Here is a 13,479-nt window from a genome sequence, read left to right on the forward strand (position 1 = left end):
GATACTGCCGGTCAGGAAGCAGGAGACTTCTTTTTGGGTTTCCTGCCGTTTTGGGGACCTATGGTCAATAGTAGGAACCTGAGACAACTGACTCGTGTGGTTGAATCCACTGTTAATGTTACGGCTGGTGCCCTTGGTAATATAACAGCTGAGCTCCAAGCGGATCGCCTCATGACTTTGCAGAACCGCATGGTTCTAGACGTTATACTTGCAGACTGCGGTGGGGTATGTAAGGTTATCCAATCTAGTTGTTGCATTTTCATACCAGATAACGCTCCAACGGTTTATCAAGCCATCTCCAAACTGCATAAAATATCTGAATCCATACACGTGGATAAGGGAGATTGGTCACTGGTGGGGTGGTTCTGGGAACTGATATCTGCCTGGGGTTGGAAGATTCTGATGGTCATTGGAATGATCTTAGCCATCCTTTTCCTGTTCTGTCTGTGCATACAGTGTGCTCCTGCGATATGTGGCCTCTGTGCTACATTATGTGTAAGGAAACCTGTATCGAGGGACGAGCTAAGTAATAGGATGATGCTACAGCAACATCTCCATGACTTCGTGAATATTGACCTAGACTCAGATTGAAATGAGTATAGTTATTGCCTATGTAAGGGCAAAAGGAGGGTCTGTCGCACTTTGAAATTTGGGACCGCGTAGGCGGCAGGGCCCTACCCCTGTCTATCCCGGTATTAGCAAACCGCGAATGGTTAATGCGGTATGTACAAATGCTTTGTGTAACGTTTTAGCTATGAATACACTATGTATACGTTATTATACATTGACTCCATGGGTTCCATCTTAGAGCGGTGGCCATCTCATGGTTGCCCTCACATAGGCTACATATCATGAAGCAAATACGGGCCTTTTAGAGCACATGTGCCTTCCTTTGACTTCTCTGTGACCTGGGCAGCTTGGCTCCGCTGGCCCAGGTCAGTCCGGTCCCACGAGCTCCCCGTCCTACGGCCACCTGTGATTAGCATCAGGGCTTGACACACCATAAAGCCTTTTCATCCTACACGAGCCTCCAGCTAATCTCTTTCACACCTGACTGTTCCTGCTTTATGGCTTGTTTTCCAAACAGGAGATGCTCGTGTTTATTGGGGCCTGTTGATATCTGATGTGGGATCTGAGCCTTGCTGGGTAAATAATTGTGGACTGGCTTAACTGGAATGTGGGATGGTCATCATGACTCTGCCTTTTAGTTTGTAATGTATACATTTATATGGCCATATCATAAAACAAGGAATGTATGCCTGAAGCAGGATATTTTGTATTTAAGGAGAAGCCCATTTCTGTAATTTTTAGCAGTCTCCTGAGAACATACACGCTGTTGTACTTCTAGGATACCTGTAATTGGTCTGCAGCCAATAAACTGATCTTTGACTTCACCCAGAAGACTCTGTGTTTCTGTAGGTCTGAAACAGGAAGAACCCGAAGTCATAGGGTGTGTTCCCCTGCACCGCTGGGCTTAAAATTCCCAGTACTTCACCGTCTGGCGCGTAGGTAGTACGCATCGTACTTGTCAGGCCCGAAACTGCTATGGATATTGCTTCCGGGCAACTCGGTTCAGCGTTAGGAGTTATGGCTCGGACGGAGAATGGAGCTTGACTCACAGCCTACGTGTCGGTCGTGTTTTTGGCAGTTATGGGCATCGTACTTCCTCTGCAGGACGGAACGGCTACGGGTACATGCCGGTCGCACTGTAAGGCTACGGACAGCTCTCGGAGAGATGTCCGACCTGGGATCGGAATCGGCCCATAGTATTAAAATAAGGGGCATCGTAAACCCCTCACTTAAGAGACAGCTACAGTGGGGGTGGTGTCCTTTTTTAGGCCTCTTCTGTCTGCAACTAAGCAGACAAAAGCTCATCATTAACACTGGAATACTGTGTTAATCGAAGAGCAAACAGAAGCAAGGAAAAATAATACTGGGTAAATAGAACAAGGAAAGAAAAAAAGCAATATTGGAAGGAAGGATGAAAAGAAGGATGTATTAGTGAATGGGTGGATAAATGAGAATGTGAATCAGTGAGTGAAAGGATACGTGAATAATAGGTGGATGGACAGGTGGAAAGATGGCATATTAAAGGGTTGGGTGGATGGATGAGTGAAAGGATATGTAGATGGACAGGTGAAAGGATGGCAGAGTAAAGGAATGGATGGATCAGTGGACAAAGGATGAGTGAATGAATGGATGAGTGGGTGGATAGCTGGATGGCAGAGTGGATGGATATATGGCCGAGTTGACAAATAGGTGGGTGGATGGATGAAGGATAGATGGATTAGTGGAGGGCAGAACAGATGGATGGATTGCAAAGTGGATGGGTGAATTGCAGAGTGGATGGATGGATGGATTGATGGGTGGGTAGGTGGATGGCAAAGTGGATAGATGTAGGTGTGGGCGATGGATAATGGATGGCAGAACGGATGAATGAATGGTTGAACTAGTGGATGCAGAGACAGCAGAGTGGATGGATGATGGATGAAGGATGGCACAATAGATGGATGGATGGCAGAGTAATGGGATGGATGGATGGATGAAAATATGGGTGAATGGATGGAAGGATGGATGGATGGCAGAATGGATGGATTAATGGGTGGTAGAGTGGATAGATGGATAGATGACAAATGGTCATGTAGGTGGATGGATGGATGGATGTGTGGATGGGTGGATAGAATGAGGAAAGATTGAATGATGAATGAAAGAATGAATGGTAAAAGAAATAGTGGATATCAGCACATGGATGGAATGATGAAAAATTGAATGGAAAGATGTATGGTTGGAAGAGATAAGGAAGCTGTTATAGCAAGGGTTGGGCTCACTTGCTTCACTTGCAAGGTGGCATCAGTGCTTTAGTTCAAGTGTGGGCTATTTTAATTTTCTGGCTTCTACCTTAATTAAAACAGTGGATTTTGAAACTAAAATACATGTGGGGTTGCATCAAACATGACTAGAAAGGAGTAAAGGTTCGACACATTTCTGCAAGATATTAAAATGCATCACATTGTTTTGTATTTCATAGTCCATGAAGACGAAAGTAGATTTACTTTCCCTGTAGCTAGAATGGAGGTACAGTATTTCCATGCTTCCATCTGGTGGTTTGTTAGTTATAGTAAAACAGCCAAAACTGAACAGTCAGATTTGTTTAAGTAATCCCTCCATGCAGGGCAATACTGACTAGTTGGGGAATTATCCCCTCTTAAGCAGATAGTACTTGCAAGTACTTGTAGCAAAAAGGAAAATCAAAATGAAAGCATCTTTATACTTGCAGATTGCAAAGTTAAGCTGTGAAGTCCAAGAGTTCTGAGTTAATTGGCGTAGCTAGAATGGAATATAGGTATGCTATCAGTATCGCTAAGAAAGAGTGGGATGATAAGTTCTGGTGTGATTTGAAAATGGCTAGTGCTGGGAGGGACTCGAGGGGTTTTTGGGACCTAGTTAGGGCAAGGAACAGGCCGGTTGACTCTCTGTTAACTTGTAACATCTCTGAGGAGATGTGGTTTAATCATTTCTCCAAACTTTACTCTCCCTCCCAGGATGATACCAGTGGGATGATTGTCTTCCCTTCTCTGAGCCCTCCTGGTTCGAGCGAAGATGTTTCTTTTACGCCTAAGGAGGTGGAGAAGGTTATTAACTCTCTTGCCCCCAACAAAGCTTCAGGCCCAGATGGGATACCGGGGGATCTGTTCTGTCTTAACTTAACGGAATGGGGGTTACTTATCTCTTCTCTATTAAATGCTTCGTATTGTGGTGCAGCACTTCCTGATTCTTGGATGGGTGCTGAGGTCATTCCGATCTTCAAGAAGGGGGGCCGGGACGACCCAGCTAATTACCGGCCCATAAGCCTAATTGACTCTTCCCAGAAAGTGGCGGGGAAGGTGGTTCTGGGGAGAGTGCTTCAGTGGGTGGATGACATGAAAATTCTCTCAGACCTACAGGCTGGGTTTAGATCAGGCACCGGGACTATTGAGCAGACATTTAGATTGATGCTCTTGTATTGGAAAGTGGTTGTCCTGGGTAAAGGCAGTTTGTATCTTGCCTTTATTGATTTACGTTCCGCATTTGACCTTGTCCCTCGGGGCTGTTTGTGGAAGGTTCTGTCGGAAATGGGAATGCCCGCATATTTATTATCCTTGGTAATGAAGCTCCACACAGGAAATTTTGCACAGGTGAGGTGGGGCAAGCAGGGGGAGAAGACCGCTAGAATACCGGTGAATAGGGGTGTCCGACAGGGGTGTGTGCTTGCTCCCACTCTGTTCACTTTGTATGTGAACGGTGTGGTGGAGCATCTTTTGGAAAATCCTACCGATTCACCATCCCTGGCAGGCAGGAGTATACCTACCTTACTATTCGCCGATGACACCCTGCTCATCTCCAAATCCCCGATGGGCTTACAAAGCCTCCTTGACAGTTTCCAAACTTTTTGTGAGAAAAGGGGTCTTCAAATTAATACAGATAAAACCAAATATCTGATCCTTAATCCCCCGAAGAAACTTGGAAAATTTCCAATTTTAAATGGGGTGCCTTTGGAAAGGGTCAAGGAGTTTGATTACCTTGGTATCCGTCTCACTGATACTATGCGGTGGACTTCCCATCTCCAGAAGATGTTGCTGAGTCATAAAAGGGTGATAGGGGCTCTTCTTAAAGAGCAACGATTATCTACCTCAAAACCCATCACTCCTGTGTTGGACATCTACACAGCCAGAGGGGTTAGTGCGGCCCTGTATGGTGCTGAGCTATGGGGTTTGCAGAACACTGACCTGCTAGCATGTTCAGAGAGTAAATTTCTGAAAGATTTGTTGTCCCTCCCATATAGTACCCCGTCCTTACCTCTATTTATGGATATGGGCTGCCGCTCTATTAGTGATCAGGCCAGGCTTCGCCCCTTGCTCCTCTGGGCTTGCCTATGGAGAGTCCCTGAATTAGTGAGTTATGCAGATGGGCTGAGGGAGATTTTATCAAAAATTGGGTGGTTAAGGGATGTTAAATTTTTGCTGGGGGAATTGGGTCTCTGGGAGTCATGGTATTCCAGGTCTGCCCCTCCCAAATCCGCCTTGAAGAAGATTTTTTGGAATTGGGTAGTGAGTAGTAACAATTCTAACCCAAATTTATGTAGATCTTCCAGTGAATTCTTCTTGGTTAAGGATGTGTCGTCTCGGGAACCCTATCTCGACATAATTTCAAGACAGGGCCTTGTATATCAAATTTAGAATTTGGGTTCTACCTGTGGGAGAATTGACTGCCCGCTGGAAAATCCCGGCTCAAACTAGTCCCTTGTGTGTTTTTTGTTCGCAGAGCACTGAGTCGGTTGCCCATCTATTGTTTGAGTGCCCTGCCTACAAAGCGCCTAGATCTAGGTGGTTAAAACCATTATGTAAGGAGTTGGGTACTAGGCACTATATGGTAGCCTTGAGAATATTGAAGTCAGATTCACGGCCCCTAATTGTGTGTGCCATGGCAACGTTTTTAAGTTGGGCGTGGGTGATCAGATCAAGAAGGCTTAAATTAATTGTTTAATTGGAGGATTTTAAATCTGTGTGTTCAAGGTAACTTATTAATGTCATTTGTTTATGGTATATATTATCGACTGTACTGTATTGTTATGGCTTTGTTTTTTTTTGTTTGTTTTTTCACCATATTGTATGTACTGCTTTTTAAGATAAGATTTTATTGAAATAAAGCCTATTGACTGACTGACTGGCAAAGTTAATCCAATTGTTAATTTTTACTATAGGTTACATCTCCAATGATACCGTCTATGTTAAGCAACACTAAAAGTCACTTTTAGAAGAACCATTCTGCTGAAAAGTGGACAAAATTTACAAGAAGACAACAACATTCGAGCAATTGTACTCAGTAAAGTAAGTCACTTCTGAGAGACTTTCAATAAAGCTGTTGCAAAATTGAGATGATCGAATCTCACGTATATGACGCTTTTAAAATACTTTGATTTCCTTGATTTAAACATATGTTTGTAAATGCATTCGCAAAGACTTTTTGACTATTATGCTTCTTAAGGTAATTTATTAAGCAATGACTCAATGAACTTGTTGAAAAACTAAAACATATTTCATATGCAGTTTTCTGTTAGCTAAAAATGTTATTATATCTGCCGTCACTATATTAACAATTGACCACAAGAGCACAAGTCCTACAGAGAAAGAATTTTAACAACCTATTTGAACAGTGTATTTCCAACGGTAATCTGAAGTTCCTAAACCAGCGTTCCCAAACAGTGCCAAATCTTTATTAACCCCCATCTATATCTACAGATGCTGACTGGAAAACTCCCCTCACAGATACAGTTTTTGTGCCAATTTAAACTCGGACAATGATTGAGAAGTGTCTACTTAAAATGCACCAAGTGCTGTATTTCCTTTGGCTGGCTGATACCTGCTTCTAATTGGGGAAGTGCATCTTCTGCAGTTGTATTTTGTTCGCTGGCAGAACCTAGCTAGCTGCAGGGACATCTTAAGGATTTTGGGTCCCCCGGCCAAATGTATTTTGGGTGCCCCTGTGGAGAACAGCATTGAATTTATAATCTAATTACAGTTCTTTCATACCCTCTTTGCCCTGACACACTGACAGGCACACAGGTGCGAATTCTAAATATGGTTCCATCTAATATTCAGGGATAGTGACATGCGTTTTCAATATGTTAATACAGCATCAGCTCATTCATTTTATTTCAAATAATCTCTGTGACCTTCTCTAGTTTCAAATATGTGACGTCCTGTTTAGATCTAAAATAACTGTTTATGAATGTTGGATTGTGTTGAAAACCATGAACACAGCATTTGTCTGCAATATGTCTGTAAGACTCCCACGCCTTACCCGTATTGAAAATAAATGGAAAGAAAACAGCATGAAAAACCATCTAAGTTTAAGAATCATTCAGGAGCATCAGGGCAGGACTGCTGCAGAACAGAGCCAGCTCTGTCAGGGGCCCCCAGAAATGGTGGGACCCTAGGCCAGAGCGACTATGCCCTTGCCTTAGCACGCCTCTGTCTAGGGGGCAGAAGGACATTGACAAGCATCCTTTACAAGGGGCAGCAATCATGCAAGCTTATCTTTCTTGTATTGTACTGTTTTTATTTCACATTTTGGCCTCTGCTCCATTAAGTTTACACAATATCTACCCAATTCATGAATCCTCATTGGCAGGTGCTTTCTCGCCATATCCTTCATTGCAAACTGACTTTTGTATATTTTTGGACGTTTGGAAATTCAATAGTGCAACCAAAATAGGTCCATTTGCTTTGTTTTAATAGTATTAAATGATTTACGGTTGAGAGCGAAAGAGTACAACTCTTATTTGTGCATTTGACCCACCCTGGGTGGCAATGGAACAGGATGAAAACATCACCCAGACAGAATAGCCAATGCAGGCTCCTGTGAACTCTGGCCTGGAGACATTTTGAATGGCGCAGTCTTCTGAAAGTGAAACAAAAAGGTAATAACTAGACGTGTTTCTTTTTTAGAGTAGCAAATATTACAAATGAGAGTGTGAGAGAGAGCAACGAAGGGCACACTTTAAAGTGAATGATCTTCTAAGATCAAGGTGGGAAGCCTAGTTCCTTATTGCGTTAACATTCCTTAGTTTTATACAGTAAAAAGCCATACATGATTGGACAGTTATGCAAGAAAGCACAGCATGCCCATTCATTTCTGCCCGGTGTGTCACCAATGCGCAATTCAGAAGAAATCTTTTATTGTTTGTCTTTCTGTCCCACTCTGTTGTTTCTGTCCACGCTATCTGACGTAATGCTTCTTTTCTGCTGCCATCCTGTTTTCTATTTGCCTTTGGTGCTTTTTTGTTTTTAGATAGGATCTTGAGATGAGGACATCTTTCAGAGAGACACTGCCCGTTCAGTTTATGTGCACACAAAATATCAGAGGGCGATCAACAATAAACAAATCCACAGAATATTGTAGTAGTGGAAGCGTTTATTGGATGTAATGTACATACACAGGTTACGTTTAAACATTTCCGGTATATAACAATTTCTAAAAAAGTTATAGAAGTACATTTCAATTGAAAATTGTGCTAATCTGTGAAACACGTCCATCAAAACGTTTTCATCAGTCAGCAAAATAATTGTGCGAACAAGGGCATGCTTCGGTATTGTAAATCATCTGTATCTTATTATAGCCTTATAGCCCGCTGCAGTGGGCTATACGGCTATTAAAGGCCCACTGCATCGTTAAAGGCCCGAGCTGAAGGCGAGGGATTTTAACAAAGCCGCGGGACTTTAATAGCCGGTATAGCCCGGCTACAAGGGCTATAAGGATATTAGAACATTCTGCCACTAGAGGGCAGAATGTTCTAACAAATAAAACAAAGCCTTCAGGGAACACGAGGGGACTGAAAGCCCCTCAGGCTCCCTGAAGCCTTTGTTCACAGCCAGAGCTGTGAACAAAGAAACATTGGAATGTTGGAGCTCCGGGTTTATACCAGCCATTATAAGCCCGGAGCTACTCCATTGTTTTCAATGGAGCTTCCAACATTCCAATGTTCTAATCAGTATTACATTAACAGACTTTTACTGGAGAATCATATTTTGAATTACCCATATGGGCCTTACATGATTGCCTTTTGAACTAGTGAGTAATGTTAAGTTTAGGAAACTCACTATACTTCATTGATCTGTGATGCTCTCTGAAGAGTGCCTTAGATTTGTCATGATTGGGCACAGCTATGCAGGATATGGTAGACTATTAAGGCATTTGCGTTCTTTACTGTGATTTCATCAAGTGTGCGCGTATATAAATATGTATTACCTTTATGTATGAAGCGATATATGTATTCTATAATGTTCTGTAAAATACCACAACGTAAACAATAATCGACTGTAAAGGAAATCAATGAATAGATCGATGCAACAACAATTGAATGGAGAGGTGTAATTGTGGCTACCAAACTAGAAGAATTACTTTGTTATATTGAGGTGCTGTACATTTGGATTCCAAACTAGAACAATCACTTTGCTGTTGCAGGAGATTGAATTTTCCTCCTGAATTTTGCCTATAATTTCCAGTGATCGAATCAAGGGGCAAACATTTCACTGTCTTATCTATCTATCTATCTATCTATCTATCTATCTATCTATCTATCTATCTATCTATCTATCTATCTATCTATCTATCTATCTATCTATCTATCTATCTATCTATCTATCTGGCGCCATTTGACAAATCTTTATGAGATTTTCAAAACGAGTTTGACACTCACTTCAGCTGCTGTCTGGAAAGTGCTAGGGTGATTTCCAACAGGCATTTTAGACATGACTACAGCCTGAACTACTGAACGTAATTACATCAAATTTGGCAGAAAGCTAGATCTTGGCTCAGAAAGATAGATCATTTCTGTTATTTGGTGTAAATCATTCAGTAGTTTTGGAGTTATTCAAGAAATTTTTTTTATATCTAGGGAGGCAAATCCCCCATGGATCTGACAGATCTCATGGTCAAATCTGGTTGGCTGCCACTGCTTCTGTCTGGAAATGTTGTCAGCCATCTTGGAACTCAGCCCAAGTCCCAAGAAAAGCATTAAACAAAACACAAGGGGTCCGTGTGGGAATATCCTGACTCCCTAGGCCTGGTGGTAGGGTCCCACAGGGATTCCCTGGGGGCCAAAAATGCCTCGGGAGGGGGGCCACACAGCCTCCTCCCCCTTTCGTAATTGGCCAGGCCCCAGGAGATGGTGTCCCCAGGTCAGATATAGGCCCGGGGAGGGGGACTGCATGCCCACCTTCCCATTTAAAAAGGTGGAAGTCCCTGGGGTCACCAGTGCCAAATTAGCCCCGGAGAGAGCCTGCATGCCCCCTCCCTCTGTACAATATGGCCCGGCACCCGGGAGATGGAGTGCCCAGGGCTAAACTCGGCCCGGGCAGGAGTTTGCGTGCCCTCCTCCCTGTTTACAATATGGCCGGGTCATGGGAATGGAGGCACCAAGGCTGAAATTGGCCCAGACAGGGGGCCCTGCATGCCCCCTCCTCCATATATCTAGTGGTGGGCTCAGGTGTATGAGGTCACTAGGGCCATCAATAGCCTGGGATCAGGGACCACATGCCCCCTCCCCTAAAACAAATGCACCAGACCTCAGGGGATGGTGTCCCTGGGGCAGAAATTGGGCCAGGGAGGGGGACACATTCCCTCCCTCCACCACAAAATGTGCCAAGCCCCGGGGGATGGGGTCCTTGGGGTCGAAATAAGCCCAAGGAGGGGGACTGCATGCCATCCTCCTGGATTGGTAGCCTTTGCACGGGTTGGCCACAGGGCCTGGCCATGGCCAACTCCCTACTGTGCGAAGCCAAAGGCCATGCACTGCATTGGTTTGGCTGCATGCTGGGGGTTGGCTGCTGGTCCTGGCCACAGCTCAGGCTCTGCAGCCTACCCCCCACCGCTTACAGCCGAAGGCCATGTGCGGCGGCAGTTGGATTAATGTAGGGTAATTAAATATTGTTAGTTATCTTGCCCTAACGTAACTATAACTAATGCCTCCGCCATGCATAGTTTTCTCGTCACTGATTTTTTCGCAAATGTTGCTGTTATGTTATGAATGATGTTATACAAGATGTGATTACTGATGTAATATGTGGGGTAAATAGCAGTGCATGGTAAGGGTGCAAGTTATAGTTACCTTAGAGCACGAGTTATAGTTTCTAGGGATAAGTAAAACTATAACTGTTGAATTTCTATGGTTTTGTGCGTGTAAAATCTGAACCTAACTATAACGTCCCTCTAACCTTTGATTTTTTAGTGAATTTCTAAAGTTTTTCAAATTCTATTTCCTAACACTAACGTCCCTATAGTCTTAGGATTTTTTTGTGAATTTCTAGGTTTTTTCGAATGTTAAGTCATATTTAATTACCTTATGTTAACCCATCCCCATAGGCACCTAAATCCATGCCGTGCACGGCCATCACCCATGCGTGGTGAGGGGCTGTCTGCAGGGCCCAACCTATGGCCAGACTCTGCATTCAACGCTCATATACATCCAAATCTGCACCACACACAGCCTTCACCCTTGTGCAGTGGAGTTTGGTAGCAGGTCTCCTGCAGGTTAGGTGCGTGCAGCCAACCCCCGCTGGCACCTAACCCTGCTGTGGGTGTGTGAGTGCCTGTTTAGGTCTGTGAGTGTCTGTGTGGGTGTGTGAGTATCTGTGTGGGTGTGTGAGTGGCGCTATGGATCTGTGAGTGGGTGTGTGAGTGTGTTGGTCTGTGAGTGGGTATGTGAGTGCCTGTGTGAGTTTCTTAGTAGGTCTCTTAGTGGGTCTGTCAGTTCTTGTGTGGGTCCATGAGTGGGTGTACCAGTTCCTGTGTGAATCTGTGAGTGGGAATGTGAGTGCCTGTGTGGGCCTGTGAGTGAGTGTCTGTGTGGGTCTGTGAGTGGATGTGTGAGTGCCTGTGTGGATCTATGAGTGGGTGTGTCAGTGTCTGTGTGGATCTGTGAGATAATGCGTGAGTTCCTGTGTGGGTTTGTAAGTGAGTGTGTGAGTGTCTGTCTATGTCTGTGAGTGGGTGTGTGAGAGCCTGTGTGGGTCTGTTAGTGGGTGTGTGAGTTCCTGTGTGGGTCTGTGAGGGGGTGTTTCAGTTCCTATGTAGATGTATGAGTGGGTGTGTGAGCACCTGTGTGGACTGTCAATGTGTGTGTGAGTGCCTCTGTGGGTCTGTGAGTAGGTGTGTGTGTCTGTGTGGGTCTGTGAGTGGGTTTCAGTGCCTATGTGGGTTTGTTAATGGGTGTGTGAGTTCCTGTGTGGGTCTGTGAGTGGGTGTATCTGTTCCTGTGTGGATATGTGAGTGGGTTTGTGGATGCCTATGTTGGTCTGTGATTGGGTTTGTGAGTGTCTGTGTGGAGCTCAGTTAGTTTTCCCTGTTAGGCCTGGTATCCTTTGTGTGGTTTCCCCTATATTTTTGCCTCTGCCTCCTGTATTTTTGCTATGTGCTAGATTTTGTTTTTGCTGGTCTAGATGCTTTGGCCCTTTGCCACTGTTGTTCAGTGCCAAAGGGTCAGTGCTCCCTTTGTAAATTGAGTTTATGGATTGGTGTTTCCATGGTTGGCTTATTAAATTTACTGGTAAGTACCTTGTACTGTCCACTGTGTGTGCCCAGGGCCTGTAAATCAAATGCTGCTAGTAGGCCTACAACACTGATTGTGCCACCCACACAAGCAGCCTTGCAATGGGTTTGCAGACCTCCCACTGCAGTGTCTGCTATGTCAGCCTGGCAAGTGAACCCACTTGCCAGGCACTACCCTTTAATTTTCTGTCATGTAAGACACCCCTCAGGTAGGGCCAAGATACTCCCATGGGCTGTGTGCAGTGTATGTGAAAGTTAGGACATGTACTGATGTGTGTGACATGTCATGATAGTGAAATACAGTGTATTTCACTTTTCACTGTTGAAAGGCTATATGTCCAATAGGATAGAATGGGGGATATTTTGTAACAGCTTACAAGTAAACCTTCCTATTGGGACAAGATGGAGAAATGGAGTTTGGGCTCTCTGAACTCAGAATTTAATCACACATCTTTTAGTAAAGATGGTTTTTAAATTATGTGTTTGAAAATGCCACTTTTGGAAAATAGTCATTTTCTTGCTTAACCATCCAGTGTGCCTCTGCTGTGTTGTGGATTGGCTGTCTGGCCTTGGCGTGGCAGGGGCTGGGGAGGTGCACTCATTGTAGACAACCACTGGGGGTGGGGTTTGAGGTGTGTCCTGTGTTTCCTGGATGAGTCAGGGCTGAGCTGAATAGACCTTGGCTGCATTTAGAGTAGTAGGAGAGGATTTCCTTGCACTTGAATAGGTCCTGTCTGCCTTACACAATGCTGTCTACACCGCCTGTCAGGAAGCTGGACCAGAGAGGACAGAACTGCTTTGGTCTGAGCTAAAAGACTCTTTGCCACAAGAGAACAAAGGAAAATGTGTTATAAATATTGTGGCCCGGCCCCCAGAACTTTAGATTACTTAAGGACTCAAGAGGAATATCTGCCAAGGAGAAGAGCTGGGAAAACTGAAGAAGAAGTATTGCCCCTTTGCTGTGTGCTGGTGGCCTGCAGTCGCTGTTTCTGCCAAGGAGAAGACCAAGACTTTGCTGTGTGCTGTGTATCCTGCTTGAAGAAAATCTCCAAGGGCTTGGTGTAGAGTTTGTCTCCGGTTCTAAAGTCTCAAGGACACTAAGACTTAATTTCCTCTGTCCTTCTACACCTGGAACTGCTGTTTCAGGTGCCACAGAGGGAAATAACAACACCGACTCCGGTGAGAGATGCCGCGACATGCAATGAAGCCGTGGGCACCGCATTGTCGTAAGGAACCAACGCCTCAACACCCTAGTGACATCACCTTCCCGGCAGCAGTAAGGAACTGATGCCTCACCTCCCCTGCATTGCATTAAGGAACCGATGACTTACCTCCCAAGTGTTCGTAAGGAACCAACACCACCCGGCACCAGCGAAGCATCACCTCCCTGAC

The 13,479-nt window shown here is 44.5% G+C and overlaps 1 protein-coding gene across 1 annotated transcript in view; it reads left to right on the forward strand.

The window, feature by feature from the left end:
• The window catches only part of HTR2C (5-hydroxytryptamine receptor 2C), a 3,718,710-nt gene that overhangs the window by 2,127,965 nt on the left and 1,577,266 nt on the right, over positions 1-13,479 (forward strand). Inside the window, exon 8 of the mRNA XM_085606666.1 lies at positions 5,741-5,867. The gene's annotated coding sequence lies outside the window, so the exon portion shown is untranslated. The remainder of the gene's footprint in view (positions 1-5,740; positions 5,868-13,479) is intronic.

The sequence above is a fragment of the Triturus cristatus genome, chromosome 5_2 (assembly GCF_964204655.1).
Source record: "Triturus cristatus chromosome 5_2, aTriCri1.1, whole genome shotgun sequence".
NCBI classification, from domain to species: Eukaryota; Metazoa; Chordata; class Amphibia; order Caudata; family Salamandridae; genus Triturus; species Triturus cristatus.